The sequence below is a fragment of the Aegilops tauschii genome, chromosome 7, assembly GCF_002575655.3.
Source record: "Aegilops tauschii subsp. strangulata cultivar AL8/78 chromosome 7, Aet v6.0, whole genome shotgun sequence".
NCBI lineage: Eukaryota > Viridiplantae > Streptophyta > Magnoliopsida > Poales > Poaceae > Aegilops > Aegilops tauschii.
The window spans coordinates 472,978,707-473,000,646 of record NC_053041.3 but is presented as its reverse complement, the minus strand read 5'-3'; positions in this window follow the sequence as shown (position 1 = coordinate 473,000,646).

Below are 21,940 nucleotides of genomic sequence, written 5' to 3'. Positions count from 1 at the left end.
AACTGCATATCAATATATCTATCCTGCACAAGTATGCCAATAGTTTCAAACAACAGATTAGAAAAGTATTTATTCTATGTTGTCATGATACGGGGACTTTCTGGTAGATGGCCTCGACGTTTCCTCAAGCTATGAAAAGGCACTATAATTTGCTTGTCATCAATGCCTGCAAATCTCTGTCTCTCTCAACATAGTAGATCATCATTAGACACTAAATCCTTCAATGAGCTTGAAAATGCTTGCATTAGATCCCACATTAGACACTATATGTTCATCACCAGGAACATGTAAAATGTTTGCATCAAATCCTTCATTAGCAGTATGTTCATTAGACACTTCAGGCTCAAGAACAACATGAGCTTGTATGTTTGCACCGGAAACTTGATTAGATACATCAGATTTAGTCAGTTCAGTATTGATTGGGGGAGTTATAAAATAAGTAGAAATTGGTTTCATTTTCTCATAGATTCCCTACATACAAGCAGTTTTACAACACCGTCAGGTTTAACTATTGGCCAGAAATTGAAGAGTTGAATTAGATATAATCAGGGATGTGATGTACCTGCTCGTTGCGCATGCTACTCTTGCAAGCTGCGACTGTCCGTTTGTGCAAGCTTGACGCCATGCCCGTGCTGCCGCCGCTGCCTCCCACGCAGGCTACACCCAGGGTTGGATCTTCATCTTCTTGTCCTTCTGTTCGCTTGAAGCCCGGCGACCGCCCTCCAACGAGGGCGCGAGGAAGTGCTGTGTCGGTCTGTCCAGCGGCGGCTAGGTTAGGAGCGAACCAGACTGGAGGCTGGAGCGAATGAATTGGGATTTTTCCTGCTGTCGATTGATATGGGAGGTGCTCGTTTGGGCCGCGAGCCTGCTATAGGGCCTGCCTTGCACTTATGTTATTGGCCCATCCAAATTGAAACATTTTTCTTCATTTTTTACATTGCCTGCTCGTGCGTTGGGACGAACAAAACTAGCGTGGGCCAACCTGGACAACTCAAACTAGGTGCACACTTTCCAGCCACCTGAGGCGGCCGCCCATACCAGCCCCTATGGTGGCGTCGCCCCTTTTTGCGTGTATGATTGGATAGTGAAAAATATTCCAGTGGCGCTTTTGATTTACCCACAGAATGGTTGAATTGCTTGTTTCTATGAACTGAGTTCGCCAATAATGTGAAGGATGCCAGTCTTTTCATCCTATTGTAGATTGCTTAGATCTCGATATGCCAAAAGTAATCGCATGAAATATACAGTAAAAGCCAGTGTGATGTGTTTGGCTACAACTAGTCTGACTACACGTCCTCTTATAACATATCAAGGACGCACCATCTTACTAGATTAACCATTCGACTTACCCATGCAGTGTGGGAAGAAAGAAGTATTGGGACTGCGTATCCAAGCAATTGATGCCATGGACTCCTTCGTACAACCTTGTAAGCGAAAAAGAAGTTGCAGTATGCCTGTACAAAGAACTAGCGTAAGTTCAGTTACCTGCTTCTCGGAATTTTATTTAGCCACTTATTGCAAAATTGTTCAATTACGTTGCTTGGCTTAATTTAGTTTGCTACTGATTACATAATGGCACAGCTTGTTAATCATATTGTAGACTGCGCCTATCTATGTGTTTGATACTTACTGTTAAGAATTACCTGTTTGCCTTAACTTAAATAGCTACTTGTTTGTTTAACTGCTTTGCTGCTGCAACAATGGGTTACAATGATGTTAATAACTACTTTTCAGCATCCAATTGAAACTCTTTAATTCCTTGTTTGTTTAACTGGTTTGCTGTTATAACTCCCAGTCGAGATGTTTTGCTAACTTCAACTTTTCTGAATCCAATCGGAACTTTAATGGCAAAACAGGTTAGCCCAAGATCAAAGAGTGAGGTCCCCATGGACGTTGCATCATCCCACAGCAGTGGCACCGGCCCAATCGTGCATTATGAATTGCCAACTGCTGATGCTCTAGAGGCTAAACTAGTGGTAGAAAGAGATTCTGCTTCTGCACTTAGAGATGAAGTTGACATGTTGAGGAAGCAAACAGCACAGTCACAAGCAGTACTCAAGACAACCATTAAATATTTGGTGGATTTCAAAACGAAGCAAGCTGAGACTGACCAGATTGTTAAGGTCCTGAAGGAAAAAAGGAAATTAAATTCCTACTTGGTAAATCATAGGTGAAATGTTCTTTCCATAGTTGAATAACCTTTGTGTTGTCTGTTCATGTAATCAATCAAACCATTTGTTTTAGAGATCATGTAATAATTGTTTTTTTTGTTTGTAATTTTATTTGAGCACAAGTTTGTATTAATTGATAAGACTCGGAGACATTTCATTTGGATTGCTGTGCCAGACCTACAAATATGCCAATCGGGCTGAATGTGCATTCAGCAATAGTAGTAGTATAGATGGACCATAAGTGGCACGCATCGGAAAGGGCCAAGATGCTGGCTAAAAAAAGGATGCTGTTGTAGCCAAAATAAAGTACAGCGGCCTGGCTTATGTATGTTAGTTGATATTATTGATCCATATACTCTATAACTATTTATATGTCTGTTAGTTCTGTACATTATTGGTTGATTGACTCGGTATTTGAATCTTGATACATCGCTTGTGTACATATCTAAATGGGAGTACACATTATGTTGCGTGTGACATTTGAGTTGGACATGAAGTGTTCCAAATATTCGAATTCACCTTAAACTGGATTCTAGTTCTGAATTTGAGTATCGGCATTTGTAAACCATATTCATATATGACAGTGGAATACATCTTTGTCGTCCTTTTGAAGATATATAAAAACACATAGAATGATTTATAAAGATTCATATAGGAATACAAAATGGATTCGAATTTAGTTGCCAGGGTAAACGTGGATGCTTATTGTCCCAAAATTCGAAAGAACCAGCAAAATGTCCACTCCCACGTCGGCTGCCCGAAGCCAAGTGTTTGGGAGATGGAAATTACTGTCTACCCATTACACGGACAATCCATTGGCCCGATTTCCACTGCTCTAAGTAGGGGTAGGTTAGTAACTTCAATTAGACGTGACACGACCGCCTCTGAGCCCATTCCGATACAGTGGGCGTCAAACATGGGCGGCAAAACTCATTTGATTCAAGCTCGTCCGAAAGACCTCTGTTTCTCCCTCCATTCCCCATTCATACACGGTGGGCGGCAAAACAAACTCGACTCGGCCGAAATCGATGTAGGCAAATATTTTCAATAGGGGCAGGTTTGTAACTTCACACAGACGTGACACAACCGCCCTACCTGTCAGCCCCGTTCATACACCGTCAATAGGGGCAGGTTTGTAACTTCACTCAGACGTGACACAACCGCCCTACCTGTCAGCCCCGTTCATACACCGTGGGCGCCAACCATGGGCGCCAACCACCCTCTCCTTGCCCGAAATCGCTCTGGGCAAATATTGGCGAGACGCGAGATTACCGTCCTATCCCCAACCGACGAGACGTCCAAATTTTAAACGGGGGCTAAGTTCGTAACTTTCCCATATTTCAGACAGGCGTGTCCCAAAAACATGGTTCCCCATACCTCTCCCTCCATTTTCCCATTCATACACCGTCCGCGCTAGAACACCCCATCCCCACACCAGCCTCCGTCCGCCACCCCATCCATCGCCGCCGTCCTCCACCACATCCATCGCCACCGTCCTCCACCATGCCGGAGAGCCTACCAAGACCGCGTCGTCCACTGCTAGAGATGGACGTTTCTCATCCACGGCGACGGACCAATAGCCTTGCATCGCGTCCTCTTGCTTCATCGGCGTCGTCGTCCTCTTTGCCGGGGCCGCTCACATGACCTTCTCTTCCACCGCAACGGGACTTATCCCCCGATGCACTCGTCTACCATCGCAGATCTGCTTCAACGCCATCGACAGCCATCGCACCCCCGATGCCTACACGGCACCGCAAGAGAGGTGGTACTTCATATCTCCTCAACTTTTTGATCTCAACCAGAAAATAGATCTTAACTTGGTTACTCTACTTTCTTTTCAGCTCTTAGAATTTAGTTCTTAGTTCGAAGCAAACAATGGATGCTAAATATCATTTCTCCGGCTTGCAGCTTCAAATCTGCCATGGCACAGCCATAATACGGTTTAATTTTTTTTGACTGGGATAATACGGTTTAATTGATCATGCTTAGGGTTTAATTGATCATGTTGGTTCCGTGGTGGTTTCTTTAATAGAAATCGGAGGGGAAACCCTCTTTTGCTAAAAAAATATGCTTAGAGTTTCCCCCTTTTATGATCACTATACGATCAGAATACGTGCTTCGTGTCATAATAACACTGCTCCACCCATCAAGCTAAACAAGCTTAGTTGTTCAAATACGAATCTGATATTATTAAAACAGAATTGTTTAATTGGTCAGCTAAATGTTCCTAAATTAGTTTCGAAAATGCATGTTCGCCGCTCGAGTGTGTATCTCTACAGGGTGCCCACGGTGGGCCGGCCCACCCTGGGATTTTGGGTCGTCCCAGGCCCCGATTCCCCTCTGTTCTGCTGCGCTCTTCCGATCTCTACTCGCCCCCAGCCGCCTGCCTCGCCGGCGACTTGCCGTCCCCGGACGGCATGACTCTAGGAGGAGACGCCGGACTAACAGGAGGCCAGGAGCCGCTCGCCCAACAGCGTCACTGCTGCCCGGGCGCGCCGCCGTGCCTACCTTCCCAGCCCGTTCAGGGCTCAGGCGTGCAGCACCCACCAAGCCAACCTGATTTATCCTGAGATACGTCCTCAACACTCAGCAGCCACTCCTCATCACCCATTTTCTAATTGACTCTTTACTCATTAGGCAGGACTGTCATTAGGGTTTGTTGTGTGCTCAGTGCTACCTACACTTAATGGTTCAGATGTATTTCGGTAATCTTTAGTACCTCTAAAGTTCACAGGGTTTTCAAAATTCCGGCCCTCGGAACAGAAACTAGTCATTTTGGATTGTTGGTCGTAGTGACATTGACCCAGATTACTACTGCAAGCCAGGTTTGTTGACAATTTTAATTGTCTTTCTTACTCATTCGATATAATATCCAATTATTCACGTCGATTAGTTGCAAACAATAAGTGCTAGACAAACTTCTTCATTCAGATTTTGGACGGTCTCTTACTGCAGTTACAATTCTGCATACTTGTCCTAGTAAGCTCACAAGTAAATGATTGATTCACTACATCTATGCTTGCCTTGTCATATTTGTTGTCAATATTCTTTTAGGGTGGACCACCCTATTTCTAAATACTGGAACCGTAGACATGAGTGAATGGTATTTCTCTATGTGATCTCTTCCATCATGTGTGGGTAACGAACACTGCATTGTATAGAAACAAAGTGTCATTTTCAGCTTTTACATAGGTTTCGATCTTTTACATGGAATACAATCTGCCTACTTGCTTTGTGTCGCACTACCAACACTGCACCCTTGAAGCTAAACATTACGCCACTCATAATTGCTTAGTTTATTTGTTCAAATATGAATTTCATATTATTCTAATGTTCCTACTTCAGTTTTGAAATGTGTGCCTGCCTGTCATAGAGACATAAGGGGTTCGTATTTCTGTGTGTGGTCTGGTCAGCACGGTTGGGGAGGTGAACTTTGCATATGCAGGGGTTTATAGGGAGACACTCTCCGAGTTGAATCCGCAATGCATTCCATAGATAATCTAACTACTTTTTATGTTTTCATGAATCTCAGATTCTGAACAGCATCATAATGATTATGAGCTTGCGCGCATGAAAAGAATAAAGAAGAACAATGCCATGGCTGTCAAACTTGGCATTAAGGGACTGAAATCAAGTCTGGATGCAATGCAATGCAAACGCTCTCCACCTACAGATTCATGCTCAGAATATGATCCTAACAGTGATTCTGAGCTAGAGGGAGACCTAAGTCAATGTAACTCCCTAGTGGAGGAGTCAGAGGAAGATGCCCTATCTTATTCACCCATAAAGGTACTTGCTCTAACTTTCCAAGGTTACATTGCTCACACATATCTTGCAACTGATGCTTTGCATTGCTTCTACTTTGTTGAACTGCCATTAGCTTAGTTTACACATCGTGTATGTGAATACGCCCTGCCTATCCATTTTCAGTACATATTCCATCTGTCATCATACCATATTTATCCATTCAAATGTTGTTCTTGTGTATCAGATGTTCAAAAGGAAGAGGGCGATTGTTGATCGTGGAGGAGCACAAGCAAAGTATTTGGAAAAGGTAGTGGCACCTGATAAATCAAATAGCCCATTAGGTGTAGTTGCAATATCACCTGACCCACAAAATACCCCAACTCTAGCAGACTCTAGCCCTACTACACTGGTCATCTCTGATGCCCCAACTCAGCAGACCCCAACTGCAGAAAACAGTATGATTATGCCAGTTGACATAGCACCCGCTGTACGACGCAAAACCCCCATTCCAGCAAAGAGTACACGAAATCCAGTTGCCAAATCCCTTTTCGAACCAGAGAGAGCCCCAATTGCAGCAAATAGGACCCCTGTTCCATTTCTTCCCAGTTTAGAAGACGAAGCTTATGTTGTTGTCAGGAACTTTGTGCGCATCTTTCCTTCATGGAAAGATTATACCGCAGACACAGAACAATTTCCAGTCTTCCTCCGCAACTTACGCGTAAGTAATGTACTAGTGTCATTCATGGTCATTACTGCATATGTTTCTGCTCACAGAAGACACAAGATTTCATTCTTTTAAATAGGCGAGGACCAAACTGGATTGTGATGACGAGCAAGGGTTGGTTGCGCTTTTCAAGCACTCATTGATGAAGTATCATTCCTACCTGAGGCAAGCGCACTTTGATGGCAAGCCTCTGAACGAAATTTCTGTAAAGTCTCCGGTGCTACATTTATCCGACGGTGACTGGAATAATCTTGTTACACATTGGTCTCGGCTGCAGCATAAGGTACTGTCTATGATCTCACATCACAATTTGAACTACATTTCTGCATTTGCCTTAATGTCTCACTTGTACAAAAACTGTTAGCAGAAGAACATTCGTTCTCAAGGGACCACAGAATCTCGCAACTATACTGCACACTGCATTGCTCTTGTGAGTACCTCTTGCCCTGTATGACCATACTTACTTTCATAGCTGTTTGATTATGTAGCATCACTGCACATGTTAGCCTCGTAATCGTCCATTTGGTGGACATTATAAGATCCGTATGGACTCTTACATAAATTTAGAATTAACCCAATGCTTTTGAAGAGGTTTAGCTCTGCAGTCCTCTTGTAAGGACTGAACGTGGTCTATCACTGTACTTACATTAACAGCTACTCCCTCCGTCCCATAATATAAGAACGTTTTGTACAGTACACCAGTGTTCAAAACACTCTTGTATTATGGGAAGAGGGATTGGTTCATTTTGTAGCATTCTGCATCTTATCTCCCTCGCCCACCATTTACTAAAAAAGATCAGATCTATATTTAATCTTACCAACAAGTAGAATACACAGACAATGCCAGTGCAGAAGTGTAGCCCATTTCTCTTGTCAGTACATTTTGTCCTGTAACGCTTGTACTTCCAGGGATTGGTAGTTGATTATGTAGCATCAATCTGCATCTTATCTTCATTATCCTCTATCCCTTCCAGTATTATCATATCTATAATTACTCTCTACAAAATGTAGAGTACAAGCAATGCTTATGAAGAAGATTCTGTGCTAAAATTCTTGAGTTATCCTTCCCTTGACATGGAGAAGGGCATTATAAAGCCGGTGTTAATTGTTAATGTAAGTCAGTCATTCTAAAGCCTTTATCCTCAACTACTGTTTAATTTGCTCATACTCCCTATCGTTTACTACTGTTTAGTTTGCTGTTTCTACCAAAATGCATGTTCGTAAGAACCGTAAGTTCTAAGTTTTACTTGTAAAACCAAATTCCTTATTCATACCATGCACATTACTTAATACTCCCTATATGTATGCTTGTTTTTGTGGATCTATAATCTAGTGTGTGGTGAAGCAGCCCACGTTTGCACCTTGTCATCTCCTGTTTTATCTTACTGATGTGGCTGATGATATGAACAACATGCCATGCACATTATCCAAAATAGATACAATGATTTTCTTTGTCCTTCATCTATGCTTGTTATGTTGACATGGTAATCCAGTAGTGTGGTGAAGCTCCCCGCATTATGAACAATGCCAAATTATGCTATTGATATTTTGAACTTACTCTTTATTTTCTAATTTGAAATTGGATAGAATTGACAGAATAGTTATCATCTTTGTTAATACACATGCAAAACATGTCATCTCTCTGCTTTGTTTCAGGGTGATATGCCTGATGGCATGCACAAGTCTGCTGAAGGCTGTGAGACAAACCCAACATATATTGCAGCAAAGAAGGCAAAACATCTTGAAGATAGCGAGACAACCCCAAAGTCTTGGCTTGATGCAGTGTTCAAGTTACTTTAGACTAACAGTCAGACAAGCTCACATAATTCGTTGTCTGAATCAGTTCGACTTGTTCAGTCCCAAGTTCTAGCAGAAAGGCATTCTGCAACTCAACTTCGACTTGAAATCCTATCTCTAAGAAAGATTACGGAGAACACCAATGAGAACCTCATCGCTAAACAGCTACACCTGGAAGCTATGACCGACATGCTAGGCCGGTCTCACAGCCTTGCTCAGTAGCTTGCGCAGCAGTTCCCCCGCAAGGCTAACCTTTCTTGAACTGTCTTGGAAGTGGTCCCGGTTCAGTATTATTTTGTTACGCTGCAATGGTGCCCAGTTTTTGTAATCTGCTTCTTCGTTGCGCTTTATGATCACCAGTGGCGAACTTCGATGCCTAGTGGATGTAATATACCTTAAATCCTTTATTGTATAGTGTAGGTTTATTCTTAGTTAGTATGCCGTAATTTCTTTATTGTATAGAGTAGGTTTGTTCTTAATTCCTACTAGTTACTGCCATCATTCGCTATCTGAAAAAATCAGATGTAGTCGACCGGACCGAAACATTCGACTCTAACGGGCCAGGTTTTTAGCTGGCCACAATTGGGCCGGCCTGCGTCTTTCTTGGGCCCGAATGATTGGGGCCTTCACACATTGCGCCAGGCCCAAACTTACATCGGCCTATATTTTAGTTGGGCCTTTTGTTGACCCAACGCTTAGTTTGGCCCAGGTAGCGTTGGGCCATTAACAGGCTGAATATTGTACTGGCCTGTTACGGCTGAGATGAAACCACGGGCCTTTAGCAGGCCAAAATGCATGTTGGGCCTCAATTTTCACTAGTCATCGACGGGCCTTCAGCAGGCCGAAATGTAGACCGGGTCGTTTTGGGCCCAGTTAGCTCACGGGCCGTTACCAGGCCGAAACATATCTCGGGCCTTAGTTGGCCCACCAATATCATGGGCCTTTAAGAGGCCGAAAGCTTGGCACGGGCATCAACGGGCCAAATTACGCGACAGGCCTTTAACAGGCCCAAAGTCACGTTGGGCTTAACTGTTGCCACCTTTAGCACGGGCCGTTAGTGGGCCCGATGTCCCGTCGGACCATATATGACCCATGGGCAGCACGGGCCATTCCCAGGCCGAAAGTCACGCCGGGTTGAAATGGGCCCATGTCTACATCAGGCCTCTAACAGGCCGAAAGTCACTGGGCTGTAGTTGGGCCCAAATATTTGGCGAACAATTAACGGGCCAGATCTGGCTTCAGGCCGCAAATGGGCCCAAATATTGGGCGAACAATTAACGGGCCAGATCTGGCTTCGGGCCGTAAATGGGCCCAAATATTGGGCAAACAATTAACGGGCCAGATCTGGCTTCGGGCCGTAAATGGGCCTTTATTAAGCAGACCGTTATTGGGCTGGCCCACTAGTACCTGATTAAGTTCTACGGGCCTTTGACTGGGCCGGCCTTTTTAACCTATATGGGCCTCTGTTGGGCCCAGCCACGTGTCGACGTATCATAGGCATGTCTCCTCCAATGGACAGGCGACATCTGGCCCACTGACGAGCTGACAGGTGTTCCCTTCGGCCAATCAGAATTTTACACGTGGAAATTTCCCATTGGTTAGGGCTGTTAACGGGTTATCGGATCCAAAATCCGACCCGATAGCTTAACGGCGTTCCGTTACGGTGGATGCCACGTGTCGGTCACCCTTGACGAAAGCACTTCTATGACGCGCGATTTATCGTCATGGAAGTGGACACTTCCGTGATGATAATTTTGGCAATGTCATGGAACACTTCTACGACAGCACAGGTATGACTATCTTGATTCTGTCATAGATTTGTCATGGATGTACATGCATGACAGAAAACGCGACCTACTGTGACAAACACGTATCATCACGGAAGTGTATTTTTTTGTAGTGATTATCGCCCACAACTCTTTGTATTCTACTCGTGCATATAACATCTAAGCATAGACCTAGCTTGGATGCCACTGTTGGGGAACGCGGTATTTAAAAATTTATACCTACGATCACGCAAGATCTATCTAGGAGATGCATAGCAACGAGCGGGGAGAGTGTGTCCACGTACCCTCGTAGACCGAAAGCGGAAGCGTTTAGTAACGCGGTTGATGTAGTCGAACGTCTTCGCGATCCAACCGATCCAAGTACCGAACGTACGGCACCTCCGCGATCTGCACACGTTCAGCTCGGTGACGTCCCCCAAACTCTTGATCCAGTTGAGGCCGAGGGTGAGTTCTGTCAGCACAACGGCATGTTGACGGTGATGATGAAGTTACCGACGCAGGGCTTCGCTAAGCACTACGATGATATGACCGAGGTGTGTAACTGTGGAGGGGGGCACGGCACACGGCTAAGACAAATCTTGGAGTGTCTTAGGGTGCCCCTTGCCCCTGTATATAAAGGAGGAGGGGAGGAGGAGGCACTCCACTCCTAGTAGGACTAGGATTCCCCTTTTATTTCCCTTTTTGTGGAGAAGGAAGGAAGGAACAGAGAGGGAAGAGGAGAAGGAAAGGGGGGCGCGCCCCCTCCCTAGTCCAATTCGGACTCCCTATGGGAGGGGGGCGCGGCCACCCCTTGTGGGCTGCCTCCCCTCCCCCCTTTGGCCCATGTAGGCCCAATGCTTCCCCGGGAATTCCCGTAACTCCTCGGTACTCCAAAAATACCTGAATCACTCGGAACCTTTCCGATGTCTGAATATAGCCTTCCAATATATGAATCTTTACCTCTCGACCATTTCGAGACTCCTCGTCATGTCCGTGATCTCATTCGGGACTTTGAACAATCTTCGGTCATCAAATCACATAACTCATAATACAAATCGTCATCGAACGTTAAGCGTGCGGACCCTACGGGTTCGAGAACTATGTAGATATGACCGAGACACATCTTCGGTCAATAACCAATAGCGGAACCTAGATGCTCATATTGGCTCCTACATATTCTGTGAAGATCTTTATTGGTCCAACCGCATAACAACATACGTTGTTCCCTTTGTCATTGGTATGTTACTTGCCCTAGATTCGATCGTCGGTATCATCATACCTAGTTCAATCTCATTACCGGCAAGTCTCTTTAGTCATTCCACAATGCATCATCCCGCAACTAACTCATTTGTCACATTGCTTGCAAGGCTTATAGTGATGTGCATTACTGAGAGGGCCCACAGATACCTCTCCGACAATCGGAGTGACAAATCCTAATCTTGATCTATGCCAACTCAACAAACACCATCGGAGACACCTGTAGAGCATCTTTATAATCACCTAGTTACGTTGTGACGTTTGATAGCACACAAGGTGTTCCTCCGGTATTCGGGAGTTGCATAATCTCATAGTTAGAGGAACATGTATAAGTCATGAAGAAAGCAATAGCAATAAACTAAACGTTCATAGTGCTAAGCTAACGGATGGATCCCGTTCATCAAATGACAACTCATGTCTATGGCTAGGAAACTTATCCATCTTTGATTAACGAGCTAGTCTATAAAGGCATACTAGGGACACTCTGTTTGTCTATGTATTCACACATGTACTAAGTTTCCGGTTAATACAATTCTAGCATGAATAATAAAAATTTATCATGATATAAGGAAATATAAGTAACAACTTTATTATTGCCTCTAGGGCATATTTCCTTCATAATGTTTTATTCGTTGCCCATTAACAACCTTCGGGTTAGTACCTTCAGCATTATTTATTTTGATAGCTCCAGATCAATAAACCTCCTCGATAACATAGGAGCCTTCCCATTTTGAGAGGAGTTTTCCTGCAAAGAATCTGAAACGAGAGTTCTACAAAAGAATATATTATCCGACTTTGAAATCACGCTTTTGCATTATTTTATCATGCCATCTTTTAACATTTTCTTTAAATAACTTGGCATTTTCATAAGCTTGGGTTCTCCATTCATCTAATGAGCTAATATCAAATAACCTCTTTTCACCGGCAAGTTTGAAATAATAGTTGAGTTCTTTGATTGCCAAATATGCTTTATGTTCTAACTCAAGAGGTAAATGACAAGCTTTTCCATAAACCATTTTATAAGGAGACATACCCATAGGATTTTTATATGTTGTTCTATAAGCCCAAAGTGCATCATCTAATTTCTTAGACCAATTCTTCCGGGACCTATTGACAGTCTTTTGCAAGATTAATTTTATTGATCTATTGCTAAGTTCAACTTGACCACTAGACTGAGGATGATAGGGTGATGCAATTCTGTCGTTAACATCATACTTGGCAAGCATTTTACGGAAAGCACCATGAATAAAGTGTGAACCACCATCAGTCATTAAATATCTAGGGACTTCAAACCTTGGCAAAATAACTTCCTTAAGCATTTTAATAGAGGTGTTGTGATCAGCACTACTGTTTGGAATAGCTTATACCCATGTAGTAACATAATCAACAACAACCAAAATATGTGTATACCCGTTAGAGGAAGGAAAAGGTCCTATGTAATCAAATCCCCAAACATCAAATGGTTCAACAACAAGTGAATAATTCATAGGCATTTCTTGACGCTTACCAATATTACCTATTCTTTGGTATTCATCACAAGATAAGACAAACTTATGGGCATCCTTGAAGAGAGTAGGTCAATAAAATCCAGATTGCAATACCTTGTGAGCAGTTCTATCTCCAGCATGATGCCCTCCATAAGCTTCAGAGTGACATTTCCATAGGATTTGTCCCTGTTCATGCTCAGGTACACAACGTCTAATAGTACCATCTAATCCTTCTTTATAAAGATGTGGGTCATCCCAAAAGTGGTGTCTTAAATCATAGAAGAATTTTTTATTTTGTTGATATGTAAAGCTAGGTGGTAAATATTTAGCAACAATGTAATTAGCACAGTTAGCATACGAACGAGTATTATGAGCACATTTATTGTAGCTAACTGCTCATCAGGAAAACTATCATCAATAGGTAGTGGGTCATCAAGCACATTTTCAAGCCTAGACAAGTTATCAGCTATAGGGTTCTCAACTCCTTTCCTATCAGTGATATGTAAATAAATTTCTTGTAGCAAGAGAACCCGTCAAATAAGTCTAGGTTTAGCATCTTTCTTTTCCATAAGATATTTAATAGTAGCATGATCGGTGTGAACAATCACTTTTGAATCAACAATATAAGATCTAAATTTATCACAAGCAAACACCACTGCTAAGAATTCTTTTTCAGTAGTTGCATAATTTCTTTGAGCACTGTCTAGAGTTTTACTAGCATAATGGTTAACATTATGTTTCTTATCAACTCTTTGTCCTAGGACAACACCAACAGCATAATCACCAGCATCACACATAATTTCAAAAGGCAAGTTCCATTCAGGTGGTTAAACAATAGGTGCAGAAATTAAGGCTTTCTTGAGTGTTTCGAAGGCTTCTAAACAATCATCGTCAAAACAAAAGGAACATCCTTTCGCAAAAGATTCGTAAGAGGCCTAGAAATTTTAGAAAAGTCTTTGATAAATCTCCTATGGAAACCAACATGACCTAGGAAACTACAAATACCTTTGATATCTTTAGGACATGACATTTTCTCAATTGCATCAACCTTAGCTTTGTCCACTTCAATACCTCTTTCAGAAATTTTATGACCCAAGACAATGCCTTCATTAACCATAAAGTGGCACTTCTCCCAATTCAAGACAAGATTTGTTTGCTCGCATCTCTGCAAAACTTGATCAAGATTGCTTAAATAATCATCAAAAGACTTCCCATAAACAGAGAAGTCATCCATGAAAACCTCAACAATCTTTTCACAAAAGTCAGAGAATATAGCAGTCATACATCTTTGAAAGGTAGCAGGTGCATTGCATAAACCAAAAGGCATACGTCTATAAGCATAAGTTCCAAAGGGACAAGTGAAAGTGGTCTTTTCTTGATCAGTTTGAGAAATAGGTATTTCTGAAAAACCAGAATATCCATCAAGGAACCAAAAGTGTGTGTGCTTAGATAATCTTTCTAGCATTTGATCAATAAAAGGCAAAGGGTAATGATATTTTCTAGTTGCTTTGTTTAATTTTCTAAAATCAATTACCATTCTATAGCCTATAACAATTCTTTGTGGAATGAGTTCATTTTTATCATTAGGAACAACAGTAATACCTCCTTTCTTAGTGACACAATGAACAAGACTTACCCATCTACTATCAGCTATAGGATAGATTATACCTGCTTCCAGAAGTTTTAAGATTTACGTTCTCACCACTTCCTTCATTTTTGGATTTAACCGACGTTGGTGATCAATAACGGGTTTAGCATCAGGTTCCATATTAATCTTGTGCCGACATAGAGTGGGACTAATGCCCTTTAAATCATCAAGAGTATATCCAATAGCAGGTTGGTGCTTCCTTAGAACTTTCAATAATCTTTCTTCTTCATGTTCTGAAAGGTTAGCAGTAATAATAACAGGATATATCTTCTTTTCATCAAGATAAGCATATTTTAAAGTGTCTGGCAATTGTTTTAATTCAAACAAAGGATCACCTTTAGGTGGAGGAGGACCTCCTAGAGTTTCAATAGGCAAATTGTGTTTAAGCAGAGGACGTTGTTCAAAGAAAATCTCATCTATTTCATTTCTTTCATGCATATGTAAATCATTTTCATTGTCTAGCAAATATTGTTCTAAAGGATCAGTAGGTGGTACAGCAATAGAAGCAAGACCAATTATTTCATCCTTACTAGGCAATTCTTTTTCATGAATCTTTCTACTAAACTTGGAAAAATTAAACTCATGAGACTCATCACCAAAGCTAACACGACAGTTGGTTTCTGACAATCTATTTTAGCATTAACGGTGTTCAAGAAAGGTCTACCAAAGATAATGGGACAAAAGTCATCTTGTGGGGAACCAAGAACAAGAAAATCAGTAGGGTATTTTATTTTCCCACACAAGACTTCAACATCTCTAACAATCCCAATTGGTGAAATAGTGTCTCTATTAGCAAGTTTAATAGTAACATCTATGTCTTCTATCTCTGCGGGTGCTATTTCATTCATAATTTCTTGATTTAAGGTGTAAGGAATAGAACTTACGCTAGCACCTATGTCACATAATTAAACCATGATAACATGGTCTCCTATTTTAACTGAGACAACAAGCATGCTAACAACAGGTCTATGATTATCCTTTTTATCAGGTTTGGCAATTCTAGCAGCTTCTTCACAGAAGTAAATAACATGCCCATCTATGTTTTGTTCCAGGAGATCCTTAATCATAGCAACACTAGGTTCTACTTTGATTTGTTCATCAGGTTTAGGAGTTCTAATATAACTTTTGTTAACCACAGTTGAGACTTTAGCATGTTCCTTTATCCTATCAGGGAAAGGTGGTTTCTCAATATAAGCAGTAGGAACAACTGGATCAACATTATAAAGTATAGTTTCTTCTTTAGCTAGTATCGGTTCTTTAATTTCTTCTTTAATAGGTGGGTGATATTTAAACCACTTCTCTTTAGGGAGATCAACATGAGTAGCAAATGATTCACAAAAGGAGGCTACTATCTCAGAGTCAAGTCCATATTTAGTGCTAAACTTTTGAAAAGCGTGAGTATTCATAAGATTTAACACAATCATACTTAAGCTTAATACCTGACTCTTTACCTTCGTTGAGTTCCAAATCTTCAGAGTTGTGTTTAATTCTTTCCAAAATATCCCACCGGAATTCAATAGTTTTCTTCATAAAAGAACCAGTACAAGAAGTATGAAGCATGAATGGATCATCACGATAAAGACGAGCATAAAAGTTCTGGATAATAATTTCTCTTGAGAGCTCATGGTAGGGGCATGAATATAACATTGACTTAAGCCTCCCCCAAGCTAGAGCGATACTTTCTCCTTCACGAGGCCAAAAATTATATATGTCATTCCAATCACGATGAACTAGATGCATAGGATATTTTTTTTGGTGGAACTCCAATTTCAATCGATTCCAATTCCAAGATCCAATATCATCGCATAGCCTATACCATGCCAATGCTTTTCCCTTCAAAGATAAAGGGAAAACATTTTTCATAACCTCATCTCCGGGTAAACCTGCAAGCTTAAACAATCCACAAATTTGTTCCACATATATCAAGTGCATATCAAGATGTTCGGTTCCATCTCCTGCATAAGGATTAGCTAGCAGTTGTTCTATCATACCCGAAGGAATTTCATATTCAATATTTTTCAGTAGGTGCAGTAGGTTGAGGGGTAGGTAATTGTGGTCCCAGCCGAGGTGAAGATACCCCGAACAAACCCCTCAAAAGATTTTTTTTCATAGTAGCAAGTGACAATAAATTTCAGCACACTATATAAATGTTTCCCTTACCAAATTCCACTTACCAAAGGAGCTTCACTCCCCGGCGACGGCGCCAGAAAATAGCCTTGATGACCCACAAGTATAGGGGATCAATTGTAGCTTTTTTCGATAAGTAAGAGTGTCGAACCCAACGAGGAGCAGAAGGAAATGACAAGTGGTTTTCAACAAGGTAATGTCTGCAACTGCGGAAATTGTAAGTAGGAGAGTAGTTTGATAGCAAGACAATTTGTAACGAGCAAGTTCACATGATTACTTGCAACATGATTTCTCCTGTGACCTCAAGAACAAAAGTAACTACTCACAAATGATAATCATGCTCAAGATCAGAGGGGTATTAAATAGCATATTGGATCTGAACATATAATCTTCCACCAAATAAACCATATAGTAATCAATTACAAGATGTAATCAACACTACTAGTCACCCACAAGCACCAATATATAGTTCCGGTAACAAGATTGAACACAAGAGATGAACTAGGGTTTGAGATGAGATGATGCTGTTGAAGATGTTGATGGAGATTGCCCTCCCCAAGATGGGAGAGTTGTTGGTGATGATGATGACGATTATTTCCCCCTCCGGGAGGGAAGTTCCCCCGACGGAATCGCTCCGCCAGAGGGCAAAAGTGCTCCTGCCCAAGTTCCACCTCGAGACGGCGGCGCTCCATCCCGAAAGTCCTCTCCTTATTTGTTTTCTAGGTCCAGAAGATGGGCACCGGAGGTGGGCCTGGGTGAGCACAACCCACCAGGGTGCGCCTGGGCTCCCTGGTGTGCCCAGGTGGGTTGTGCCCACCTGGTGGGCCCCCTCTGGTAGTTATTTGCTCCAATATTCTTCAAATATTCCATAAAAATTCTCCGTGAAGTTTCAGCTTGTTTGGAGTTGTGCAGAATAGGTAGCCTTACGTAGCTTTTTCAGGTCCAGATTTCCAGCTTCCGGAATTCTCTCTCTTTGTGTGTACCTTGCATATTATGAGAGAAAAGGCATTATAATTACTCCAAAAAGCATTACTATGGATAAAAACATCATAAAAAATAGTAGGGAAACATGATGCAAAATGGACGTATCATACCCCCTCGTCAAACTCATGGCAAGGTACACAATAGGTCTGCTACACAGCATGGCATACTTTATAGAACCTATGGCTGAGGCATAGGGAATGACTTTTATTATCTCTCTATCTTCTGCCGTGGTCGGGTTTTCAGTCTTACTCAACTTTTATACCTTGCAACACAGACAAGAACCTTTTCTTTGATTGATCTATTTTGAACTTCTTCAAAATTTTGCCAAGGTATGTTCTTTGTGAAAGTCCTATTAAGCGTCTCGATCTAGAGCTATAGATCTTGATGCCCAATACATAAGTAGCTTCACTGAGGTCTTTTCATTGAAAAAATTCTTATTCAAGTATCCTTTTATGCTATTCAAAAATTCTATATCATTTCCAATCAACAATATGTCATCCACATATAATATTAGAAATGCTACAGAGCGCTTGTAAATACAGGCTTCACTTCAAATCTTTATAAACCATATGCTTTGATCACCTTATCAAAGCATATATTCCAACTCCGAGATGCTTCCACCAGTCCATAGATGGATCGCTGGAGCTTGCACACTTTGTTACCACCTTTAGGATCGACAAAACCTTCTGGTTGCAGCATATACAACTCTTTTTTAAGATATCCATTAAGGAATGCAACTTTGACGTCCATTTGCTAGATTTGATAATCATAAAATGCGGCAATTGCTAACATGATTCAGACGGACTTAAGCATCGCTACGGGTGAGAAAGTCTCATCGTAGTCAACCCCTTGAACTTGTCGAAAACCTTTTGCAACAAGTCGAGCTTTGTAGATAGTAACATTACCATCAGCGTCAGTCTTCTTCTTGAAGATCCATTTATTCTCTATGGCTTGCCGATCATCAGGCAAGTCCACCAAAGTCCATACTTTGTTCTCATACATGGATCCTATCTCAGATTTCATGGCCTCAAGCCATCTGTCGGAATCTGGGCCCATCATTGCTTCTTCATAGTTCCTAGATTCCATGGTCTAGTAACATGACTTCCAGGACAGGATTACCGTGCAACTCTGGTGAGGAACATGCTCTGTTCGACCTAAGAGGTCCAGTAGTAACTTGATCTGAAGTTTCATGATCATCATCATTAGCTTCCTCTCTTGTTGGTGTAGGAATCACGGGAACGGATTTCTCTGATGTACTACTTTCCAAATTGAGAGAAGGTACATTTTCCTCATCAAGTTCTACTTTCCTCCCACTCACTTCTTTCGAGAGAATCTCCTTCTCTAGAAATGTTCCATTCTGGGCCACAAAGTGTTGGGAAACGTAGCATAAATTTCAAAAAAAATTCCTACGCTCACGCAAGATCAATCTAGGAAATGCATAACAATGAGAGGGGGGAGTGTGTCTACGTACCCTCGTAGACCGAAAGCAGAAGCGTTTGACAACGCAGTTGATGTAGTCGAACTTCTTCTCGTTCCGACCGATCAAGCGCCGAACGTACGACACCTCTGAGTTCTGCACACGTTCAACTCGATGACGTCCCTCGAACTCTTTATCCAACAAAGTGTCGATGAAGTAGATGAGTTCCGTCAGCACGACGGTGTGGTGACAATGATGGTGAAGTGATCCACACAGGGCTTCTCCTAAGAACTACGAAGATATGACCGGAGGCGTAAACTGTGGAGGCGGGCACCGCACACGGCTAACAATTGTTGGTGTGTCTTCTAGGCGCCCCCACCACACATATATATAGATGGGAGGGAGGGAGGAGCAGCCAAAGGAGGTGCCCAAGTAGGAGGAATCCTACTTGGGGTCCCTCCCAAGCCGCGCCCCCTTCTTTCCTTATTTGGAGTGCGGGGAAAGGCAAGGGAGGGTGGCACCCCTCCCTTTCCTTTCTCCCATGAGAGGGAAAGGCAGGAGGGGCTAGCCTTCCCCCTTTTCCTTCCCTAGGGCTTTCCAAACAAGTGGAGGGGCGCACCAGCCCCCTAGTGGGCTGGTCTGTCCCTCCCTTTGGCCCATTAAGCCCATAACTTGCCGGGGGGTGCCCGGAACCCCTTCCGGTGACCCGATTCCTTCCTGGTACGTCCCGAAACACTTCTGGTGTCCAAATACCATCGTCCTATATATCGATCTTTACCTCTCAACCATTTCGAGACTCCTCGTCATGTCCGTGATCTCATCCGGGACTCCAAACAGCATTCGGTCACAAAATTATATAACTCATATAACACTATATCGTCAACAAACGTTAAGTGTGCGGACCCTACGGGTTCGAGAACTATGTAGACATGACCGAGACACCTCTCCGGTCAATAACCAATAGCGGAACCTGGATACCCATATTGGCTCCTACATATTCTACGAAGATCTTTATCGGTCGAACCATTATGACAACATACGTAATTCCCTTTGTCTATCGGTATGTTACTTGCCCGAGATTCGATCATCGGTATCTTCATACCTAGTTCAATCTCGTTACCGGCCTTTTTACTTGTTCTGTAATACATCACCTCACGACTAACTCCTTAGTCATTTGCTTGCAAGCTTATGATGTGTATTACCGAGAGGGCCCAGGGATACCTCTCCGATACTCGGAGTGACAATCCTAATCTTGATCTATGCCAACTTAACAAACACCTTCGGAGATACTGTAGAGCATCTTTATGATCACCAAGTTATGTTGTGATGTTTGATAGCACACAAGGTAATCCTCCGGTATCCGGGAGTTGCATAATCTCATAGTCGAAGGAATATGTATTTCACATGAAGAAAGCAATAGCAACAAACTGAACGATCATTATGCTAAGATAACGGATGGGTCTTGTCCATCACATCACTCTCCTAATGATGTGATCCCGTTATCAAATGACAACTCATGTCCATGGTTAGGAAACCATAACCATCTTTGAACAACGAGCTAGTCTAGTAGAGGCTCACTAGGGACACAGTGTTATTCACACATGTATTTAAGTTTCCGATCAATACAATTCTAGCATGAATAATGAACCTTTATCATGATTTAGGAAATTTAATGATAACCATTTTATTATTGCCTCTAGGGCATATTTCTATCACAAAGATCTTGCCTTCGGATCTGTGGTAGAAGTTGTACCCAATTGTTTCCTTAGGGTATCCTATGCAGACGCACTTCTTCGATTTGAGTTCAAGCTTATCAGGCTGAAGCCTTTTGACGTAAGTGTCGTAACCCCAAACTTTAAGAAGCGATAGCTTAGGTTTCTTGCCAAACCACAGTTCATACGGTGTCGTCTCAACGGATTTAGACGGTGCCCTATATAACGTGAATGCAGCTGTCTCTAATGCATAACCCCAAAACGATAGTGGTAAATCGGTAAGAGTCATCATAGATCGCACCATATCGAATAGAGTACGGTTACGACGTTCGGACACACCATTACGTTGTGGTGTTCCAGGTGGCGTGAGTTGTGAAACTATTCTACATTGTTTTAAATGAAGGCCAAACTCGTAACTCAAATATTCACCTTCATGATCAGATCATAGAAACTTTATTTTCTTATTACGAGTATTCTTCACTTCACACTGAAATTCTTTGATCTTTTCAAATGTCTCAGACTTGTGTTTCATTAAGTAGATATACCCATATCTGCTCAAATCATCTGTGAAGGTCAGAAAATAACGATACCCGCCACGTGCCTCAACACTCATTGGACCGCATACATCGGTATGTATTATTTCCAATAAGGCATTGGCTCGCTCCATCGTTCCGGAGAACGGAGTTTTAGTCATCTTGCCCATGAGGCATGGTTCGCAAGCATCAAGTGATTCCAAAAGCCCACCAGCATGGAGTTTCTTCATGCGCTTTACACCAATATGACCTAAACGGCAGTGCCACAAATAAGTTGTACTATCATTATTAACCTTGCATCTTTTGGCTTCAATATTATGAATATGTGTATCACTACAATCAAGATTCAATAAACCATTCACCTTGGGTGTATGACCACAGAAGGTTTTATTCATCTAAACAGAATAACAATTATTCTTTGAATTAAATGAATAACCGTATTGCAATAAACATGATCCAATCATATTATGCTCAACGCAAACACCAAATAACATTTATTTTAGGTTCAACACTAATCCCGAAGGTAAAGGGAGTGTGCGATGGTGATCTTATCAACCTTGGAATCACTTC